At 42.2% G+C, this 20,082-nt stretch overlaps 1 protein-coding gene across 3 annotated transcripts in view; it reads left to right on the top strand.

Moving 5' to 3' along the window:
- The window catches only part of LOC134225132 (protein enabled), a 185,427-nt gene that overhangs the window by 101,258 nt on the left and 64,087 nt on the right, over positions 1-20,082 (top strand). The window lies entirely within an intron of this gene.

The raw sequence follows: 20,082 nt of genomic DNA on the forward strand, positions 1-20,082 counted from the left end.
GCACTGTGATGCAGAAATCGTAAAATTAAAATATGAATTTCATTGCCTGTGAATAAATTGAGTGTGATGGCGTCGAACACGCGTGAACAGAATCGGCCATGACAAGTTTGTCCCTAATTAAATAATCTCAATGTTCAAGCGAAAAAGTATGTTCCTTTGTTATAAAGCATGGCAATTTGTAACCAAAATCAAGAAATCGAAGAATGGCACAATCGTTTCTGTTCTTAAGAACTTATATTGAGTAGAGTTTCACGACGAACGACTTTTATACTGTGAAAATTTGAAAAAGTGCATTTTTTTAAACCAAGGACTAAAATAATAACGAAGTTAGATGGAAACCATAGTTACAATAATCACGCTGTAGCATACTAACCCGTGTTTCTAATCGAGAAGAAAAGCAAATCAAAAAAGGCTCGATAAAAAATAGCATTTTCATAACCCGTGGATTCAAGCATTTTCGTATCCATTATGAACAAACTCATTCATACGCAGTAAGAAAAAGTCATTCACATTATACAGTGTAAACAGAAATATCTAGTTGTACAACGTTAACTCTACCGTAATAGCCAAACGAAAAAAAATGAAGAGGAGGACGCCAGCAAACCCATTGTAAAACATTCAAAATTCGCACATCACCAGTCGCGGAAGTGCTCGTGTTGAAGTCTGATCAATGTACTTCCTACAAGCGAATCTAAGTAAACGGAAGCCCGTATTTCAAAACGCCGATACGGATTTTTCCTCCGCCTCTCTCTCATTCTATGTGTGTTAGTCCTGTTGTTTTTGTTTCGCCACTGTACATATTCAAAACCGAAACAGGAGATTTCTAGAAATCTCCTTAAATGCGGGCACAAACCTAGAGAACGAACCGAAATGTGCTTGCGGAAAAGAGTGATGAATAAAAGTTAAGCGCAAACCCATCACAGAAAAAATAAGAACAGAACAGAAAATCACAGCCATCTATACACCGAAACAAAAATCTAAATCTATTACCTACAGAATAACCACTGTTGTAAATTGAACGGCGACCTAAAACAATATACCGCGATGCATTCGAGTAGAGTAGACCGAACCATCTTCGGAACAGAACCTACTAGCATCATATCCGATGGAGAGACTTGGGAGCCCTTGTTTAGGGATCGTATACAAAATCGGTTGAGCATGAGGTGACCCCTACAGCTGCTTGCATCTGGATCGTGTGTACATAAATGTTGTTAGTTTGTGGAAAAGGGGGGAAACGATTATAGAAGAAAGTTATTTTCATGAGAGCATCGCAAAGAAAGAGTAAGTTGTCCAATTATTATTTTTTCATTTATTTTGGAATTATTTTTGAAAACTTTTTTTCACAAGCCTTCTTATTGATGTTTCCATAGATTTAACGGTCATACCGCTCACACTCATTGTGTGTAATATTTTAACCATGGATTGAATCCAGAGAGAAATAAAAATATGTAGTAAGTATGTCTTGAGATACATCTTCCGCAAACTGATTCATGAAGTAACGGATTCAAGAAAACCTATTTTATTCAACTGTGTGAAAAAACTGTTGTCCTCATCGGCAGACGCGAGGGCACGACGCGTTTTATCATAGTTCATTGGTGAGGGCAGTTTCTTGGATCAGATAGCGATAAACTTGATATCGTGGCTTGTGGCGATTTTGCGCGATTTAAGCCCCGCCTTCAACGTCGATCATAAATTTGCAGGGTTCGTACTTTTCGTTTCGATGAGACGAAATCAAGCGATTTTCGGGTCGGAGGAGAATCTTTTTTCGGAGTTTGTAGTGAAAAACATCTCTCTCCCATCCTTCTTTTCTCTAGAGCGAACCTAGAAGATAAGCGAAAATCGTTCCTACTCATTCGCTCTGATCTGGTTTTGTACAAAGTACACAAACATTTCTAAAGCTATCAAACTCTATATTTTTCCACAAAATGTTATCGTCCTTTTTAATATCTAGGTACAGCACCGATTGTTTCGATAATAGTGCCTGGAACCCACTTCCACTTGCTTGGAGTAGAAATAGAATGCAGTAGAATGCACCTGCTGAAAACTTTTTGTTAGACTTGTTCAACTGGGAGCAGGTACGGTTTAGTTTTGGCCGTAATTCGCATAGTACGGCCCAACATTTCTTGAGCAGGGGAATTTCCGTTCAGAACAGCACTGGGTGTCGATCGATAAACTCGAAGGAATGTTTGAAGAGCATCTGCAGATGGTACTTCTTCCCCTTCAACGATTTTTCGTAGTTACCGTTTCAATGTGCCAACGAATCGCTCTGCTTGACCATTTGATTGCGGGTGATACGGTGCAGTTCAAATGTGTATAAATCCAAGCTGGGCACACATGTGCTTGAATTCACTGCTTGTAAATTGTGGTCCATTATCGGACACGGCTGTCTCTGGTACAATCTTGCAAATATTTCCTTGAGGAAACGAACAATTTCCTTGAGGAAGCGAAGCGAAACGCTCCGAGCAATAGCTTTCATTCTTTCGATTACTTGGTGTCCCCGATGAATCTGCTTTAGAATTCGCTGGCTAAACAAATCTGGAACGACGACACGATCTTCCATCATAATGTTTCGATTCGCGTCGAAAATAGAAAGGTTGAAGCTGCGATGAAATACTGTTTTTACAGCTTGGCCAACCATTTTCAATATGAATCTTGACTTGCTGCAAAATCGGATCCTTATTGGTGGTGGCCTTGAACATCTCGAAATTTACTGGAAGCGATTCTAAGTTTTCAAGCAAACTGTCGTTGACTTCCTCTTCCAGATTGATGGCTGCGATGACGTATTCCTCTTCAGGCTTTTGATGATTTGAAATTAGCCTTGAAAGAACATCTGCATATCCGAAATTATTCGTTGTGACGTCAAAATCGTACCCCAGAAGTGATAGGGCCCATCTTTGCAGTCGATTCGCTGTAAGAAGTGGAGTTCCTTTCTTTGATCCAAACACTTTAACAAGCGGTTGATGGCCGGTTTGAAGTTTGAATCTTCTTCCTAACAGCGTACGACGAAACTTGGTTACAGCAAATACTAACGCGAGCGCTTCTTTCTCAACCTGGCCATAGTTTTGCTCTGCTACTGACAGTGTTCTTGATGCATGAGCAATCGCTTTCAACTGTCCATCAGGAAAACGATGTAGAATAACTGCACCTATACCAGTTTATGAAGCGTCGCCAGCTACAATCAGTTCTAAAGAAGGATTGTAGTGGGTAAGCAGTAAGTCTGATTGTAAAACCTTCTTGATGTTATCGAAAGCTTCCTGACATTGTAGAGTCCAAAAAAATTTTTTTTAGTAACTCGTCCAGCGGTCTTCGAATTCGTTGAATTTCTCGTACGAATTTACCATAAAAATTAGCAGCACCGAGAAAAGAACGTAACGTGCTTAAATCCGTTGGTCGTTTCATTTCAGCAATAGCTGCAACTTTTTCTGGATCGGGCTTGATACCGTGTGCGTTGACGATGATGCCAAGAAATTTGACTTCCAGCTGGTAGAACTTGTATTTCTCCGGACGAATACTGAATCCATATTCCTTCATGCGTAGGAAAAGTGCTTTAAGAATACGATCGTGCCCTTCTTTCGTGTCACTGTGGACAAAAAAAATCATCCAAGAAATTGTCCACACCTTCTAATCCAGCAATCATTTGGCTTGTAAGTTTCTGGAAGGCACCGGAAGGCACCAAAGCTTGTAGAAATGGTTGGAATACGAGCAATCTTTCACAAAATACATCCTTCCACATTGCCAACACGGTGAACGGGGTACTGCAGATTCCTTTAATTTGGATTCCAGTTGCTGCTTGTGATTTTGAATTGCTTGTACTGATGAAAATGACTGCTTCTCCACCAATGCCGTGTCGTGCTTTAGGTTTGCTATGCGTTGACACTCAATCACAAGTGATTCCAAATTGATATCTTCTGCAGCTTCAGATTCAAGTTTAGCCAATAATCGAGTTCTAATCTGCTACCTTTGACGATTGCAGTCCGCAAATAAATATCAGTGCTTTGAATTGGTCGATTTTAAGCTTTGACAATTCAAATTCTTCACAATGGCGGTTCACGCTTCCAGCGTAATAGACAAAGTCATCTTGTTGACCGAAAATCACCTTAAGTTTTGTCACGACCTGGTCGAACGTAAAGTCACGCGGGTGCTGCGGCAGGAGGTAGTTGATAAACTTTTCGGGAACTGTAACGCTTAGACTTCGCAGTAATAGACGAATCTTCGCTTGGTCGTCCAGTCCTCTGCCGTCTGCTCTGAAAAGATCTTCAAATTTGCTGAACCAACGGTCGAAAGTCATCCCTACAGTAGGATCGTAGTGCAACTCCTTGATCGCTGATGATAATGATTCAACAATCTGTTCTGCGCTTCGCTGAATTGTCGTAGGAACTGCCTGTGGTTTAGCTAAGTGTTCCAGGAGAAGTAATAGCCGTGCATTCTGGTCAGCCATCTGCTTCATCAACTGCTGCGTTGAAAGTTGCGCCGAACCGGAAAATGCACTGTCTCCACCTTCAGCCATCATGATTCTAAGACGTCGCAAATTGAAAATTCTTCGCCAAATTTTTTTAGACTTTTGACTTTTAAACAAATGAATCTACAACAGCTGCAACAGCCCCGATCAATTTGAATCGCTGCTGATTTTGCCTATTTGCAAACAATAATTCAAAGAAGCGTATGATATTCAAGATGTCTTCCAATCAAAATGGATCCTCTAATGCTGCTGGTACGGTAGGTGAAAGAAGAATCCATTCGGATCCGGATCCAATTTAAGTGTCGAAAATATGTGAAGTATGATCATATAGCAAAGGATTGGCTAAGTTTGAACAAGGGCGTACGAGGGCGAACGAGGCACGATACAAACGGGCGCGGAACAGACAAAACTCGATTTTTCGAAGAAAAAAAAGCGCCAGCAGGAAGATTGAGACCGTGAAGAGAGGGAGTAACTGTACCGCGCTAATAACGCACGAAAGTTCTATGAGAAGTTGAACCGTTCACGTAAGGGTCACGTACCACAGCCCGATATGTGTAAGGACATAAATGGGAACCTTCTTACAGACAAGCGTAAGGTGATCCAAAGGTGGCGGCTGCACTACAAAGAGCACCTGAATGGCGATGTGGCAGACGACGGTGAGGGGAATGGTAATGAACCTAGGAGCACGCGCGCAGGACAAACGACTTCTGGCTCCGAATCTCCAGGAAATCCCGGTGGAGATCGGCCGGCTGAAATACAACAAAGCCCTTGGTGTTGACCAACTATAGTTGGTATCCTGGTATACCAGGAGAGCTGTTTAAACACGGTGGTGAGGCTCTGATTACCAAGGTTTGGGAGGATGAGGTTCTGCCGCAGGAGTGGATGGAAGGTGTCGTGTGTCCCATCTACAAAAAAATGCGATAAGCTGGATTGTAGCAATTACCGCACAATTACATTGCTGAACGCCTCCTACAAGGTAATCTCCTAAATTCTATGCCGCCGACTAACACCAATTGCAAGAGAGCAAGAGAGCAATGCCGCGAATACAACGTGCCCACACATAATCTATTTATCGACTTCAAAGCTGCATATGATACAATCGATCGGGACCATATATGGCAGCTAATGCACGAAAACGGATGGTGATATGCGTATGTCGAGTTTCAGGGGCATTCTCGAGTCCATTCGAAACGCGCAGAGGGTTACGGCAAGGTGATGATCTTCCGTGTCTGCTATTCAACATCGCTTTGGAAGGGGTAATACGAAGAGCAGGGATTAACACGAGTGGTACAATTTTCAATAAGTCCGTCCAGCTATTTGGCTTCGCCGACGACATAGATATTATGGCACGTAACTTTGAGAGGAGGGAGGAACGCTATTCATTCATTTACACCCAGTTCTTTTTTTTCACGGGTGGGTTTTTGTTGATTACGACCTTTAGCGTTGATGAAACTATGAGTTAACCCCATGAAAAAATTCACAAAAAATCAAAGAGAATTCAGGTAATATTTAAAAAGCTATGAGAAATTAGGGTAGCCGGGAAATTGAAGAATACCAACCGTGTAAAAAAAAATGTTGGGTGTATTTAGTCTTCATCTAAACAGATAACACTGAATCAACAATTTGACGCCACAATACACGGTTCGAGACCGCATCTCTCCATCCTCGGATACGCCCCACGCTCGCCAAGTCGTTCTGTACTTGGTCTGCCCATCTCGATCGCTGCGCTCCACGTCGTCTCGTACATGCCGGATCGGAAGCGAACACCATCTTTGCAGGGTTGCTGTCCGAGTTGCAGGTTCATTCTTCGCCGCCATACACCGTCTTCTTGCATACCGCCAAAGATGGTCCTAAACACCCGTCTCTCGAATACTCCGAGTGCTTGCAAGTCCTCCTCGAGCATTGTCCATGTTTCATGTCCGTAGAGGACAACCGGTCTTATTAGCGTCTTGTACATGACACATTTGGTGCGGTGGCGAATGTTTTTTAACCGCAGTTTCTTCTGGAGCCCGTAGTAGGCTCAACTTCCACAGATGATGCGCCTTCGTATTTCACGACTGACATTGTTATCAGCCGTTAGCAAGGATCCGAGGTAGACGAATTCCTCGACCACCTCGAAGGTATCCCCGTCTATCGTAACACTGCTTCCCAGGCGGGCCCTGTCGCGCTCTGTTCCGCTCACAAGCATGTACTTTGTCGTTGAGGCATTCACCACCAGTCCAACTTTTGTTGCTTCACGTTTCAGGCGGGTGTACAGTTCTGCCACCTTTGCAAATGTTCGGCCGACAATGTCCATGTCATCCGCGAAACAAATAAATTGACTGGATCTGTTGAAAATCGTACCCCGGCTGTTACACCCGGCTCTCCGCATGACACCTTCTAGCGCAATGTTGAACAACAGGCACGAAAGTACATCACCTTGTCTTAGTCCCCGGCGTGATTCGAACAAACTGGAGCAGAGGTTCCCAAATTGTGGGTCGCGACCCCCAGGGGGGTCGTGGGCTGTTCAGTGGTGGGTCGCGAAAGACAAATCTTAATTCATAATTTTGTTACTATTTTGTCCCACAAATCTATTCCATATTTTGAATTAGGATCTAACTAATGATTGGATGATTAAAGAACAACAAACCTGACGAGGTCAACGGCCTTGTTTTTTGTTATACGCAGAGGCGTCGCGTGGTCAATTCTTCAACCTGTGCACCGAACGGTGTATTTCGGTTTCGCTACATAACAATGTAATCCTTCGTCCTGAAGTAATAAAGGGCAAACAAACCCGCATCTTATCACTTTTATTTCGATGAGGGGAAATCGGTGAAAAGAATCCTCTCTTGTTAGCTACGGACTTATTACCGTTAGTGCTTGAAATATTATAAATACAACATTTAACCAAAAACTAACCCAAGTTAGTTTATTTTAAAGGCTAAATCTCTAAAAAAATGATTGAATTTACGGAATAATTTTGTTGACGAAATCGGAGCGTGATAAAATCGGAACATATCTGTAATCTAAACGTTACTCAATTATTAATAATTCTATTTTAGTTTATTTCTTAGATGAATCTTTTTTCCGAGGGGCTGTTTTCATACCACGTGGACAGATGTCGAACAATTTTAGATGTGTACTTCCCTACATCAGCGTACACATCTGATCATGCAATTTTTCATTAATTTGTGTAAACCATGGACATTTTTCCTACCCCTCTACCCGCTAAGTTGTCCACATGGTATACGAATAGCTTTTGGATATTGGATTTGACGAAAAAAATTATCATAAGCCACAATCCCAATCAATATGAAATATTAAAACGCTTGTGATCCAATGTGCTTATTCAAAACCGGACTTTCGCCATGGAACGCTTTGAGAGAGCAGAAAATTCATTTAATCACCGCCTCTTTCCTTTTTCTATTTTGTTCCGATTGCGCGCTCTTCAACCAAACGCGCATGCGCTGTTTGAAGCGGTATGGGTTACCTACTCAGTAGGCACCAAACCGATGTGCTTCTCTGCATCGGCACCAAACCGATGTGCTTCTCTGCATCGGCACCAAACCGTGCACTGCAAACGATGTACGCTTTGGCTACCTATACATCGCCGATTGCGGTTCAAGCGGATGACCTACACATACAAAATAATGCGTGTATGATGCATGGCAAACCGTTCTCTGCTGAAAGTGCACGAGTTGGACAACATGTGGTGGTGCGTCGTCGTTTCGGTATCGTGGAGTAAAATATAACGCGTCCCCATCGTAGCATTTCGGTTGCTTCATATCACATGTCGCCTGTGAAAATTCCGTGCATATTTTACGATTATGTATTTATACTCAATCGTTAATTTTGTACTAAACATATGACAAATGCACATAATCCAGGTATTTGTATAAGAATGACAAGAAATCTATTGAGAGTTTAAATGTGGGACAAAATTGCTACCTGTGCAGTGCACAGGTTGCACATGCGGACGCGACGCCTCTGGTTATACGATATTTGGGCAGGTAGAAAGAAGAAGACGAATTTTTGACAAATACAATGATGGGATATAAAGCAACTTATTATAATTTGTCCAATCTAACGCGAACTCATTTTTATCTAATTTTACAAAATTAATGCATTTGGTACCTGGTGGGTCGCAAGCAATATGGGACTCTGCTAGGTGGGTCGCACATCCAGAAGTTTGGGAACCTCTGAACTGGAGTGTTCGCCAGAAATCTTCACACAGTTTTGCACACCATCCACCGTTGCTTTGATCAGTCTGGTAAGCTTCCCAGGGAAGCTGTTCTCGTCCATAATTTTCCATAGCTGTACGCGGTCTATACTGTCGTATGCCGCCTTGAAATCAATGAACAGACGATGCGTTGGGACCTGGTATTCACGGCATTTTTGAAGGATTTGCCGTACAGTAAAGATCTGGTCCGTTGTCGAGCGGCCGTCAACGAAGCCGGCTTGATAACTTCCCACGAACTCATTCACTAATGGTGACAGACGACGGAAGATGATCTGGGATATCACTTTGTAGGCGGCATTAAGGATGGTGATCGCTCGAAAGTTCTCACACTCCAGCTTGTCGCCTTTCTTGTAGATGGGGCATGTAACCCCTTCCTTCCACTCCTCCGGTAGCTGTTCAGTTTCCCAGATTCTGACTATCAATTTGTGCAGGCAAGTGGCTAGCTTTTCCGGGCCCATCTTGATGAGCTCAGCTCCGATACCATCCTTACCAGCTGCTTTATTGGTCTTTAGCTGTTGGATGGCATCCTTAACTTCCTATATCTAGGCTATATCAGACTGAAAAGCGAAGCTGAACGGATTGGATTAGTCATCAACACGTCGAAGACGAAGTACATGGTAGGAAGAGGATCAAGAAAGGACAGTGTAAGCCACCAACCACGAATTTGTATTTATGGTGACGAAATCGAGGTGGTAGAAGAATTCGTGTACTTGGGCTCATTGATGACCTCCAATAACGATACCAGCAGAGAAATTCGGAGACATATCATGGCAGGAAATCGTACATACTTTGGACTCCACAAAACGCTCCGATCGAATTGAATTTATCGCCGTACCAAACTGACTATCTTCAAAACGCTTATTAGACCGGTAGTTCTCTACGGACACGATACCTGGACGATGCTCGTGGAGGACCAACGCGCAATGGGAGTTTTCGAAAGGAATGTGCTGCTTACCATCTATGGTTGGGTGCAGATGGCGGATGGTACGTGGAGGAGGCGAATGAACCACGAGTTGCATCAGCTGTTGGGAGAACCATCCATCGTTCACACCGCGAAAATCGGAAGACTGTGGTGGGCCGGGCACATAGCCAGAATGTCGGACAGTAATCCGGTGAAAATGGTTCTCGACGACGATCCGACGGAAACAAGAAGGCGAGGTGCACAGCGGACAAGGTGGATCGATCAGGTGGAGGCCGATTTGCGGACTCTTCGCAGACTGCGTGGTTGACGACGTGCAGCTGTTGACCGAGCTGAATGGAGAAGACTTTTGTGTACTGCAGGCCACTCCGGCCTTAGTCTGGTAATAAATAAATAAATGATCATCAGCAACAAGCTTGAAAGTCTGGCATCAACGTTTGGGGCATTTAAATGTTAATGGCGTGTTAATAGATTGGTTCTTCTTCTTCTTATTGGCATTATATCCCCCTCTGGGACATTGCCGCCCGCAGCTTAGTGTTCTCTTAGCACTTCCACAGTTATTAACTGCGAGGTTTCTAAGCCATGTTACCATTTTTGCATTCGTCAATATAAGGAACCCAATATTATGTTGTTTTCTTCGATGACAAGTCTTGTAGCGTGTGGAAGTATTTTCAGAAAACGACGTTAGAAGCTGAAGTCTTGGAAACTTTCCGGGATTTCCTCGCCATGACGAAAAAATGAAGCTACTCAGAACAGACAACAGCAAACAATACGTCAATGCTGGTCTCAAGAACTATTTGAAGCAACACGGCATCATTCAGATGACAAATGCTTATACTCTGTGGCAAAGTGATATGACGGAACGTGCTAACAGGTCGATCGTCGAGCGTGCCATGTTGCAGACCGCAAAACATTATATGCAGAAGCCCAGAAGTATGTGCCATTTCTTCTTCTTCTTCTTATTGGCATTACATCTCCACACTGGGACAGAGCCGCCACGCAGCTATGTGTTCATAAACTACCGTGAATCGCATATTTGTCCCATATGAATAGGAATAGGAAAAAGATGGGACAGGTATGCGATTCACGGCAGTTAAGCACTTCCACAGTTATTAACTGCGAGGTTTCTAAGCCAGGTTATCATTTTTGCATTCGTATATGAGGCTAGCACGATGATACTTTTATGCCCAGGGAAGTCGAGACAATTTCCATTTCGAAAATTGCCTAGACCGGCACCGGGAATCGAACCCAGCCACCCTCAACATGGTCTTTCTTTGTAGCCGCGCGTCTTATCGCACGGCTAAGGATTGCCCATATACATCATCAAAAAACATCATATACCGAAAGTAAATAATTTTAGAGACGAGACAGCCAAGGGCTGCAATTCTATTTAATAAAGATAATAATAAATAATTTTGAGAATACTCGCCTTAAAAATAGGGTTTTGAAACCCCATGTGCCACCACCGACCACACAAGCGAGACGAAGATGAATGATATTGCTGAGTCTGATTGCAGATCCCGAAGGGTAAGCAAAAATCGCAACCATGAATGATTTTCCAGAACACAACAGTCAAGGCGATCACATCTTTGCTTCTGGGAACAAGGAGAGAGTAGCGTCCTCAGTAGCGTTCGAAATATTCAAACATCTATCTACTCCATGATAAAATCCATTCAAAATGTTCTTGTTTCAAATAGATTTGCGAAAAAACATTGTTGTTTATCTTGGCTTTTCGATTAAGGCTGCCTCTCCGACTTTGTTTTGGTCGCACTTATATCCAATTCCTAAAAAGCCCTCAATTTTTTTGACTTTTACTGTCATTGGAGCAGTACATGTACGTTGTACATTGAAATATTCCTCCGCGGTGTGGAACCCAAAGTATCTTAATAGATCAGCGCCGATTTCTACGATATGTTCTGCGTGAACTTTCTTGAAGAGATCCGCTACGTCTGCGAAGTTAGTTAATACCTTTGGACAATCTCGACACCGCAGAAAAACCGCCTGGGCTCTTCTAATTGCGGAAATTTTGAAGGGTCGTATCGACTGTAGTTCAATATTGGGGAAAATACAGTTCAACTCCGGTCCCAGTACAAATGAAACTGCACCATGATGATGAAACAAAACTGCACCCAGTATGTATGGCACGACTTGTAAACTTCAGAGATTGTGCTTTGGCAAGCAAATGAGTTGGCTCCATGTCCCCCAGGTCGCAGGAGTTCAGCATTTTTTCCATGTTTGCTTGATGTGACATTTCGAAGCGCTTGAATAGCCTTTCCTTTAGGTGGCACAAAACTGATTACTTCACCTTGGCGATGAAAACTTCGTGCCATCTCGGGTCACACCTGCTAGGTCAAACTGAGCTTGTGCTTGTGCGGACCACTTAGCAGAAATCCGTTCGCCAGAAATCGGACAAGTTAATAGCCACGGCTGTCGAATTCGCGGTCGTTATTGTGGAGTCTTCTGTTCCTTGACTTGTCATGATTTCTTTAGCACGAAACGATTGCTTCTCGGCCACACGGCCTAACTACAATGAGCACCTATTTCATTTTTTTCTGGCTTCCGTTGTGATTGTCCGAAGGTAAGTAATTGTCGTTCAACTAGTAAGTCAATCGATAGCTAATTGTGGGTTGCACCTTCCTGGGCAACGCTCAACACACGAGATGTAACTACCGGCAAATTAATAACAATCGGTTTAAGGATTATAAGTTCCCACTGTAATCTCGAAGCCTCTGTGAAGCCATAAAAAATTGAGCTTATTCTGCGTCTAGAATGACTCGAGAATTGTCGATTTCGGGAGGTATCGACAATTCTCACTTCATTCGAAACGCCTCACCTCATACAAGACGCAAAATAAGTACATCTGAAAAGCTTAAATTGTGAAGCGAGTATCATTCCGCATTTCAAATGTAAATTTTACTTTCAGGCTTGAATTACAATATTATAAACTTGCTTTTAGTTTTATTTTTTGCATCTTTATTAAGTTAAATTTGCGACATATTTTACGTTTCTCAACATGTTTATGAAAACTGTCAAAAAAAATTCAGAAAACTGATGTCAAAAAAATCAATAAAGAGCTTAGATGACTGCCGAAGTAGACGCGACAATCTTACTTAAAGAATAACCGTTATTTATCAATGAGATGTCTATTTTCTTTATTGTCGCATCTCTTGACTTGAATGCAAATTGAACGTCTAATAAATATTAGGTTTAGCTTTGGCAAGTCGTTCTTCGAATCACTTGAAGGAAAAGAATGTTTAAAACTAAGTCAACTAAATTCAACTGAGTTAATCAATTCACTTGCCTAATCTGAAAGAAGCATTTCGGGGTTATCGGTTCGTAATGAGGTCCTACAAGGTCAAACATCCATTCTTTGCAACTGAGAACGAAACACACCCCGCACTCCCAAGCGTTTTGTTGCTAAATGTCTGACAACAGTAATCGCACATCCATCCATCCGTCAGTTCAATAAATTGTGGTGACAACTAGACAAAGGAAAGACAAACTAAACCTAATCAAACGTGCCAGGAGCTGGCAGAAACTGGAAAGAAGCGCCAACAAAAACCTATTTAATTTGTGATCTACTTATAAACCGCTCCATCTGTGTCCGAAGAGATGCGAACTACCTATTAAACCTGTACAGAACTAGTTATGGAACTACCTAATTTAAAAAAAAAACGGAAAGAAAGAACCGCTTTGTTTAAGTTTAGGACCGTTTTGCTGTAATATCCTATCGAATGTAATTTAACATCTAAAACTAGAATTTATGTTCCCATTATTGAAAATGAAATAATTTTAAGCGCTTTCTAGGTGTGCGCTTATGCGTGATGAAAAAAACTTCGAAAGGGGCAATGCCGGTGCGTGAACGATGGTGGTCGGGAAGACAAGTCTTCTGAAGCACAACTAACAAGTTACTCAGTATTACGTATAGTGCTAAAAAAGCTCGAGGCAAAATTCTCACATTAGTTTTATTTCAAATAAGATATTTTGAAGGTCGTGAAATTTACATCACAGAGAAGCTATACTAGATGTTTAGGTCTCTCTTGTTTAAGGAATCAGTTCTTATCCGTGTCAATGAAAGCTTGTGCTCCCACCACATGACTTTGAAGCTTGTCCACGCTTTCTCCTCTGATAATGAATGCGTTGCGTGCATTCGCTTAGAATGCAAGATCATTTCCGGCATAAAATAGACTTGAGCTGTGTCAGAATTAAGAAGCCATCAAAATTAAAATTATTAGGAATTTTACTTGAATTTGATGTCTATTTATAATTTGCTCTCAAGTTTTGATTCTTTCATGTTTACCCGCGCAAGACGATTTTACAAATCGGGCTGAGTTGAAACGAACTAGTTAATCAAATCGTTTTTGTAAAAAAAAACTGCTCTATTTTACTCGCTCTTATCAAGCATTTAGCCTTTACCCGATAAACAAAATACAAATCGAATTATGTGCTATGTTCTTTTTATGTTGCAAGTCCTTAGTATATTTATATCTGTATTTAGTGTATGTATATTAAAAAACTAAGTCTTCTCTACATGAAGAAAACTGTTTCCAAAAAAAAAAACAGTTAAAAACTAAAAGCTTCCCAGAAATCACAAAACAGAGAAAAAATGAAAACAAAGAATCGCTGTGTACCAAAATTGTTTTTTCGACTAGAAGAAAACGATAAACAAGTGAAGAAGATGAAAATTATGATCAAAAGCAGGTTAGGTGAATGACAAAAATGAAATTTAAAAAAAACAAGCTCCAACTAAGGGGAGCAAAATTTGAGTTTATGACATGAACACATAAACTGTCTCTCTCGAAATAATTTTGTGATTTATTTTTATGATTTTATTTACAAGTAAAATATATACAACAAAATACTGTAGAAGAACATGTGGAAGGAGCGATATAAGAAGAAAACGTTAGGAAACGAATAACTAATTATGACACATGTGGGGTATTGAATCGAAACGAAGAAGTTAGTTGAAAAAATGAAAATAAAATAAAAAGAATTATACAAGTGAATAGTTGTCCTGGCAGTGGAGAAATAATTGCTACGAAAGAGCAAAACTGAAAGAAAATAAACAAAGAAAAAGCTACCACGCAAAAACACGCAACACGTAAAAAGAAAACAGAACAACAACAAAAAAAACAACACACGTATAGATAACCTAAAATTTTATAAAAATTAACGATACAAAAAATACTGCGATTAATAAAAAATAAAAAGGAAAAATTGAATAAAAAAAAATCAAACGTCGCGTCGGATTGTTCCTAAGATTGGATCGCGATACAGTGTTTTGAAGAATCCAGATAAATAATCGTGAAAAGAAACCGTTACGGTTCTTTGCCCGACAGATTTCGAACGGTTTTGTTTGTTGTGCTAGCCGACCGGGAAATCGATTCTATCCATCCGCGGTTCGGGCGTATTCGCAATACAACTTAGTCATATTTTTATTACTCGATTTGTTCACACTAGTTTTTGCTGTTCACATGCAGCACGTTTTCTATATTACTACGATTGCGTGTTGTTTATGTCATGCCGATGCCGCATTGTGTCGCAGTCTCACATGATATTTAATTTATTTCGGTAGGAATGGCACAAATAATGGATCTTGTAGTCATTGGTAGAATGGTTATCGTGATGTCACCATGTAAAATTGTCTCTGCCATGCTCAATTGTTCTAACCCAACCCCGCAGTGCCATCATCGTTTGTTTGTAATGACCTTCTATCATGCGTTGACGAAGTCTCACATTTCATTATAGCATAGAAAGATGCTTCTACACTATACCAAAAAATTGTCCGTACAGCGTATGTGCAAACCTATAGGATGTGCCTATAAGTCATTATCGTACCGGTTGCTGATTGGGTGAAAATGACAATCGATTACTCCGATCGGCGGTGGCGCATTTTCAGAAGGGTAGCTTATTGTTAACTTGGTCGTATTTACTTATTTTTTACTTATGGATCCTGTACACCTCCGGTGGTGCAAAGGGCCAACCTGAAAGATCTCCATCCTGAGCGTTGTCCAGCTATCGCTTTAACATGTTGCCAGGTTAGATTTCGGTCGACTTCTTTTATTTCTTTATTGAGGCTTCGCCGCCATGAGCCTCTGAGTCTGCCTCTGCTGCGATGTCCCGCTGAGTCCCAGACTAATGCTTGTTTACAGATTCCGTTTCCGCCCCTACGTAGAGTGTGGCCGACCCAGCCCCACTTCCGATCCCGAATTTCTGTTGCTATCGGCCTCTGGTGACAACGACGATGGAGCTCGTTGTTTGTGACCCAGTTGTGAGGATACCAGGCCCGAATGATATAACGCAGGCATCTGTTAATGAACACCTGCAGCCGTTGAGTGATCTCCACTGTCCACCATGTTTCGCTAGCGTATAACAGCACAGATTTCACGTTAGAGTTGAAAATTCGTATTTTAGTGCGTTTACTTATCTGCCTGTTTTTCCAGATATTTCTTAAACTCGTAAAGGCAGCCCTTGCTTCGTTGATCCGTGCGCCTATGTCGATCTTTGTACCGCCGTCTGACGCCATTTGGCTACCAAGATATTGGAAGCTTTTAATATTCTCCACTGCTTGCCCGGCTACTGTGAAACGAGCGCACGGCAAGGTCGTTGAGCTTACTCTGCATATCAGAGCGCCGTTGAGCGAGGAGTGCAACGTCATCAGGCAATTCGAAGTCGTTTAGGTGCTCCATGGTTATAGGCTACCATAACAGCCCGCGGTTTGGTTCACGGTCGATTACGATGAGGAACAGCAACGGTGATAGAATACCCCCTTGCGTCTCAGGGCGCCCATGTTCTCGTGATTGGGACAGTCGAAAGCTTTTCCGTAGTCAATGAATACCAAGTAAAGGGACTCTTGGAACCTGCTCCAGAATGCTTGACCTGCTCCAGAATGATACGGAGCGTGACAATATGGTCCACACAGGATATTCCGGTACGGAATCCGGCCTGCTGTCGCCGGAGAGTCGCATCGATCTTCTCCTGAATCCGGGCTAGGATAACTTTGCATCGAACTTTGAGAACGGTACACAACAGCACAATGCCTCGCCAGTTATCGCATACAGTCAGGTCACCATTTTTGGGAACCTTCACTAAGATACCTTGCATCTAGTCGACCGGGAAAGTTGCGGTGTCCCAGATATTACGAAATAAACGATGCAGCACACACAAAAAAAAAAGCGTTGCCGAATTTGTGGACCAGCAAAAATACACCGTGATTTAATTCATGGATTCGGGAACATCAGTCACGTTTTCCAGAACGTTCCAGAAAACGTGACTGTATTCCCGAATCCGTGATTGTAGTTCCCGAAAAAATACACCGTGAACTCGTTAGTTCACGAATTTAACGCTTTTTTGCTTTTATTCGATTTCATGCTTTGGATGGCTGTTTGAATCTCTAAGTAAGTGTAAGTAAGTGTTCATCAAATATTTGGAAGCGCAATTGTGCATAGACTGGCCAGTTACATATTAGATGATAAGAAGTTCCTTAATCGGATTCACAACTATCACAAACAGTTGATTCAACACGTTGAATATTTGCCATGTGATAGTTCAGTCGGCAGTAACCTGTCAAGGCCCTGACTAAGACTCTGCAATTCTGTTTAAACAGATTAGCTAAATAGCTTGCTACTACAGGAGATGGCTCCCGGATGTACAATTTTGTTTGATGACATGAATCTAGACTACTCCAATGCCATTTGTGCTGAGTGACAGCCCAAGAGTTGATCAAAAGCTTCACCCAACACTTGGATATTGGAATAGCTGGCTCAGGACAAATAAAGTCATGCGATGCTCCATTACGAGCTAACTCATCAGCCAATTCGTTTCCAGCTATGGAAGAATGGCCAGGTACCCATATAAGGTGTAAAGTATTAACTGAATTCAGTTCCTCAATTTGTTCGACATGCGATTACTAACTTCGACCTTGAGTTAGCCGAGGCGAGAGCTTTAATAGCTGCTTGGCAATCTGAACAGAAGTGTATTACTTTGCCCATAATGCGTTGCTGCAGTGCAGATTGCACTCCACACATGATGGCAAATATTTCCGCTTGAAAGCCAGTGCAGTGTGTACCCAGTGAGTGTGACTGTTCCAATCTCAGCTCACGCGAATAGACGCCTACACCTGCTCTACCTTCGAGGAGGGAGCCGCCAGTGTAACAAACAATGCTGTCCGACATACTTCTCTCCAAATAGCCAGATGTCCACTTATCCCGCGAGGGGAATTGTGTTGAAAATGTCCTATAAGGAAAACTACTAACGTGTGTGAGATCACTTGGAGCAAGGAAAATTTTGTCCCAATTAACCATAAGCGGTAACAACGAATTGTGTGTAGAACTGCGGTTTACAGGATTCGCTTCCATAAAACCGAGTACCCATAGTCAGTAAGTACAAGAAAATGCTTCTTGTTTGAGATGTATGTATAGTGGGGCCACGTCGAAGAGAACTTCGAGAGCAGCCGTGGGCGTTGAAGAGAACGCGCCAGTCATTGCCATTAGGCACATCCTTTGAAGGTGGCCTAATTTAGACTGAATTGTCCTCACATCCCCCTTTTGCCGCCACACTAGACATCCATAAGCCAAAATTGGTCGTACAACTGTTATGTAAATCCATTTGATATATTTGGGTTTAAGACCACAAGTTTTACCAGAGGTTCGTCGGCATTGGCCGAAAGACATACACACCTTTTTGATTCTGAACTCAATGTTAGGAGTCCAGGAAAGCTTTGAATCCATAATTAGACCCACATACGTTACTTGGTCAGTTACATTGATTTCAGAACCAAAAAGATGTAATGGACACCATTACGGTTACGTTTTTCTTTGAAAAGAACAATAGATGTTTTTTTCGGATTGGCCGAAAGGCCATATTGGCGACACCAACTTTCAACTACCTGAAGAGAATTTTGCATCAGGCCGAATAAGGTAGTAATGCACAAACCCACTATCAATCTTATATAGTCGTCGGCAAATCCATAGGTAGGAAAACCGCCATTATTAAGTAACCTCAATAGCGTATCGGCAACGAGATTCCACCAAAGTGGAGATAATACTCCCCCTTGAGGGCATCCGCAGACACTTAATTTCCTAATCGCTGCTTGACGTAATGCCGAGTAGAGATGTCGGTTTTTAAGCATCTGGTGAATCCATTTGATAGTAATTTTAGGTAGCCCATGACAACGTGCGGCTTCCAATATTGCATCGAAAGACACGTTGTCGAAAGCACCTTCAATATCTAAGAAAGCACCCAAGCACAATTGCTTTTGAGCGAATGCTTTCTCGATATCGTACACAACCTTGTGTAGAAGAGTCACGGTGGACTTTCCAGATTGGTAAGCATGTTGATTAACATGAAGAGGCATGTTTGCCAAACAGTCATCACGAATGTGATGATCGATAATACGTTCTAAGATTTTCAGAAGAAATGAGGTCGGACTGATGGGTCTAATACTCTTTGCTTCTTCATACGAAGCACGTCCTCCTTTTGGGATAAACTTTACAGTTACATCCCGCCAGGATATGGGAATATACCCAGTAGCAAAACTGCATACTAAAAGCTTTTTCAAAATATGTTTGATATGCTCAAAACCTCTCTGAAGTAGAACGGGAAAAATGCCATCCTCCCCTGGAGATTTGTAGGGAGCAAAACTGTTAAGTGCCCATTGAATCGATTCAGTAGTTATGATTCTACGTGTTTGAGCCCAAGACCCATAGCTACATGAAAAGACATCAGGATCATCCGATGATGTTATATCGACACATCCAGGGAAGTGCGTATCAAATAAGTGCTCTAACGATTCTTCATCAGAAGAAGTGTAGTCGCCATTTAGCTTGCGAATTTCGCCAACTTGGGAATCCTTGGAACTCGCAAGAATTTTATTCAATCGACTGGCTTCACTCAAATTGGAAACATTTGCACAAAGGTTTTTCCAGCCAGGTCGTTCAGCAGATCGTAGAGCCTTCTGTGGAAATCGGGCCTACTACGGGCTCCAGAATAAACTGCGGTCAAAAAAGATTCGCCACCGCACCAAATGTGTCATGTACAAGACGCTAATAAGACCAGTTGTCCTCTACGGTCATGAAACATGGACAATGCTCGAGGAGGACTTGAAAGCACTCGGAATACTCGAGAGATGGGTGCTTATGACTATCTTTGACGGTGTGCAAGAAGACGGTGTGTGGCAGCGAAGAATGAACCACGAGCTCGCCCAACTGTACGGCGAACCCAGTATCCAGAAGGTAGCTAAAGCCGGAAGGGTACGATGAGCAGGACATGTTGCAAGAATGCCGGACAGCAACCCTGCAAAGATGGTGTTCGCTTCCGATCCGGCAGGTACGAGACGGCGTGGAACGCAGCGAGCGAAATGGGCAGACCAGGTGCAAAACGACTTGGTGAGCTTTGGGCGTATTCGAGGATGGAGAGATGCGGCCTCGAACCGTGTATTGTGGCGTCAAATTGTTGATTCAGGGTTAGCTGTTTAGATGTAGACTA

The sequence above is a fragment of the Armigeres subalbatus genome, chromosome 3 (assembly GCF_024139115.2).
Source record: "Armigeres subalbatus isolate Guangzhou_Male chromosome 3, GZ_Asu_2, whole genome shotgun sequence".
In the NCBI taxonomy this organism is placed as follows: domain Eukaryota; kingdom Metazoa; phylum Arthropoda; class Insecta; order Diptera; family Culicidae; genus Armigeres; species Armigeres subalbatus.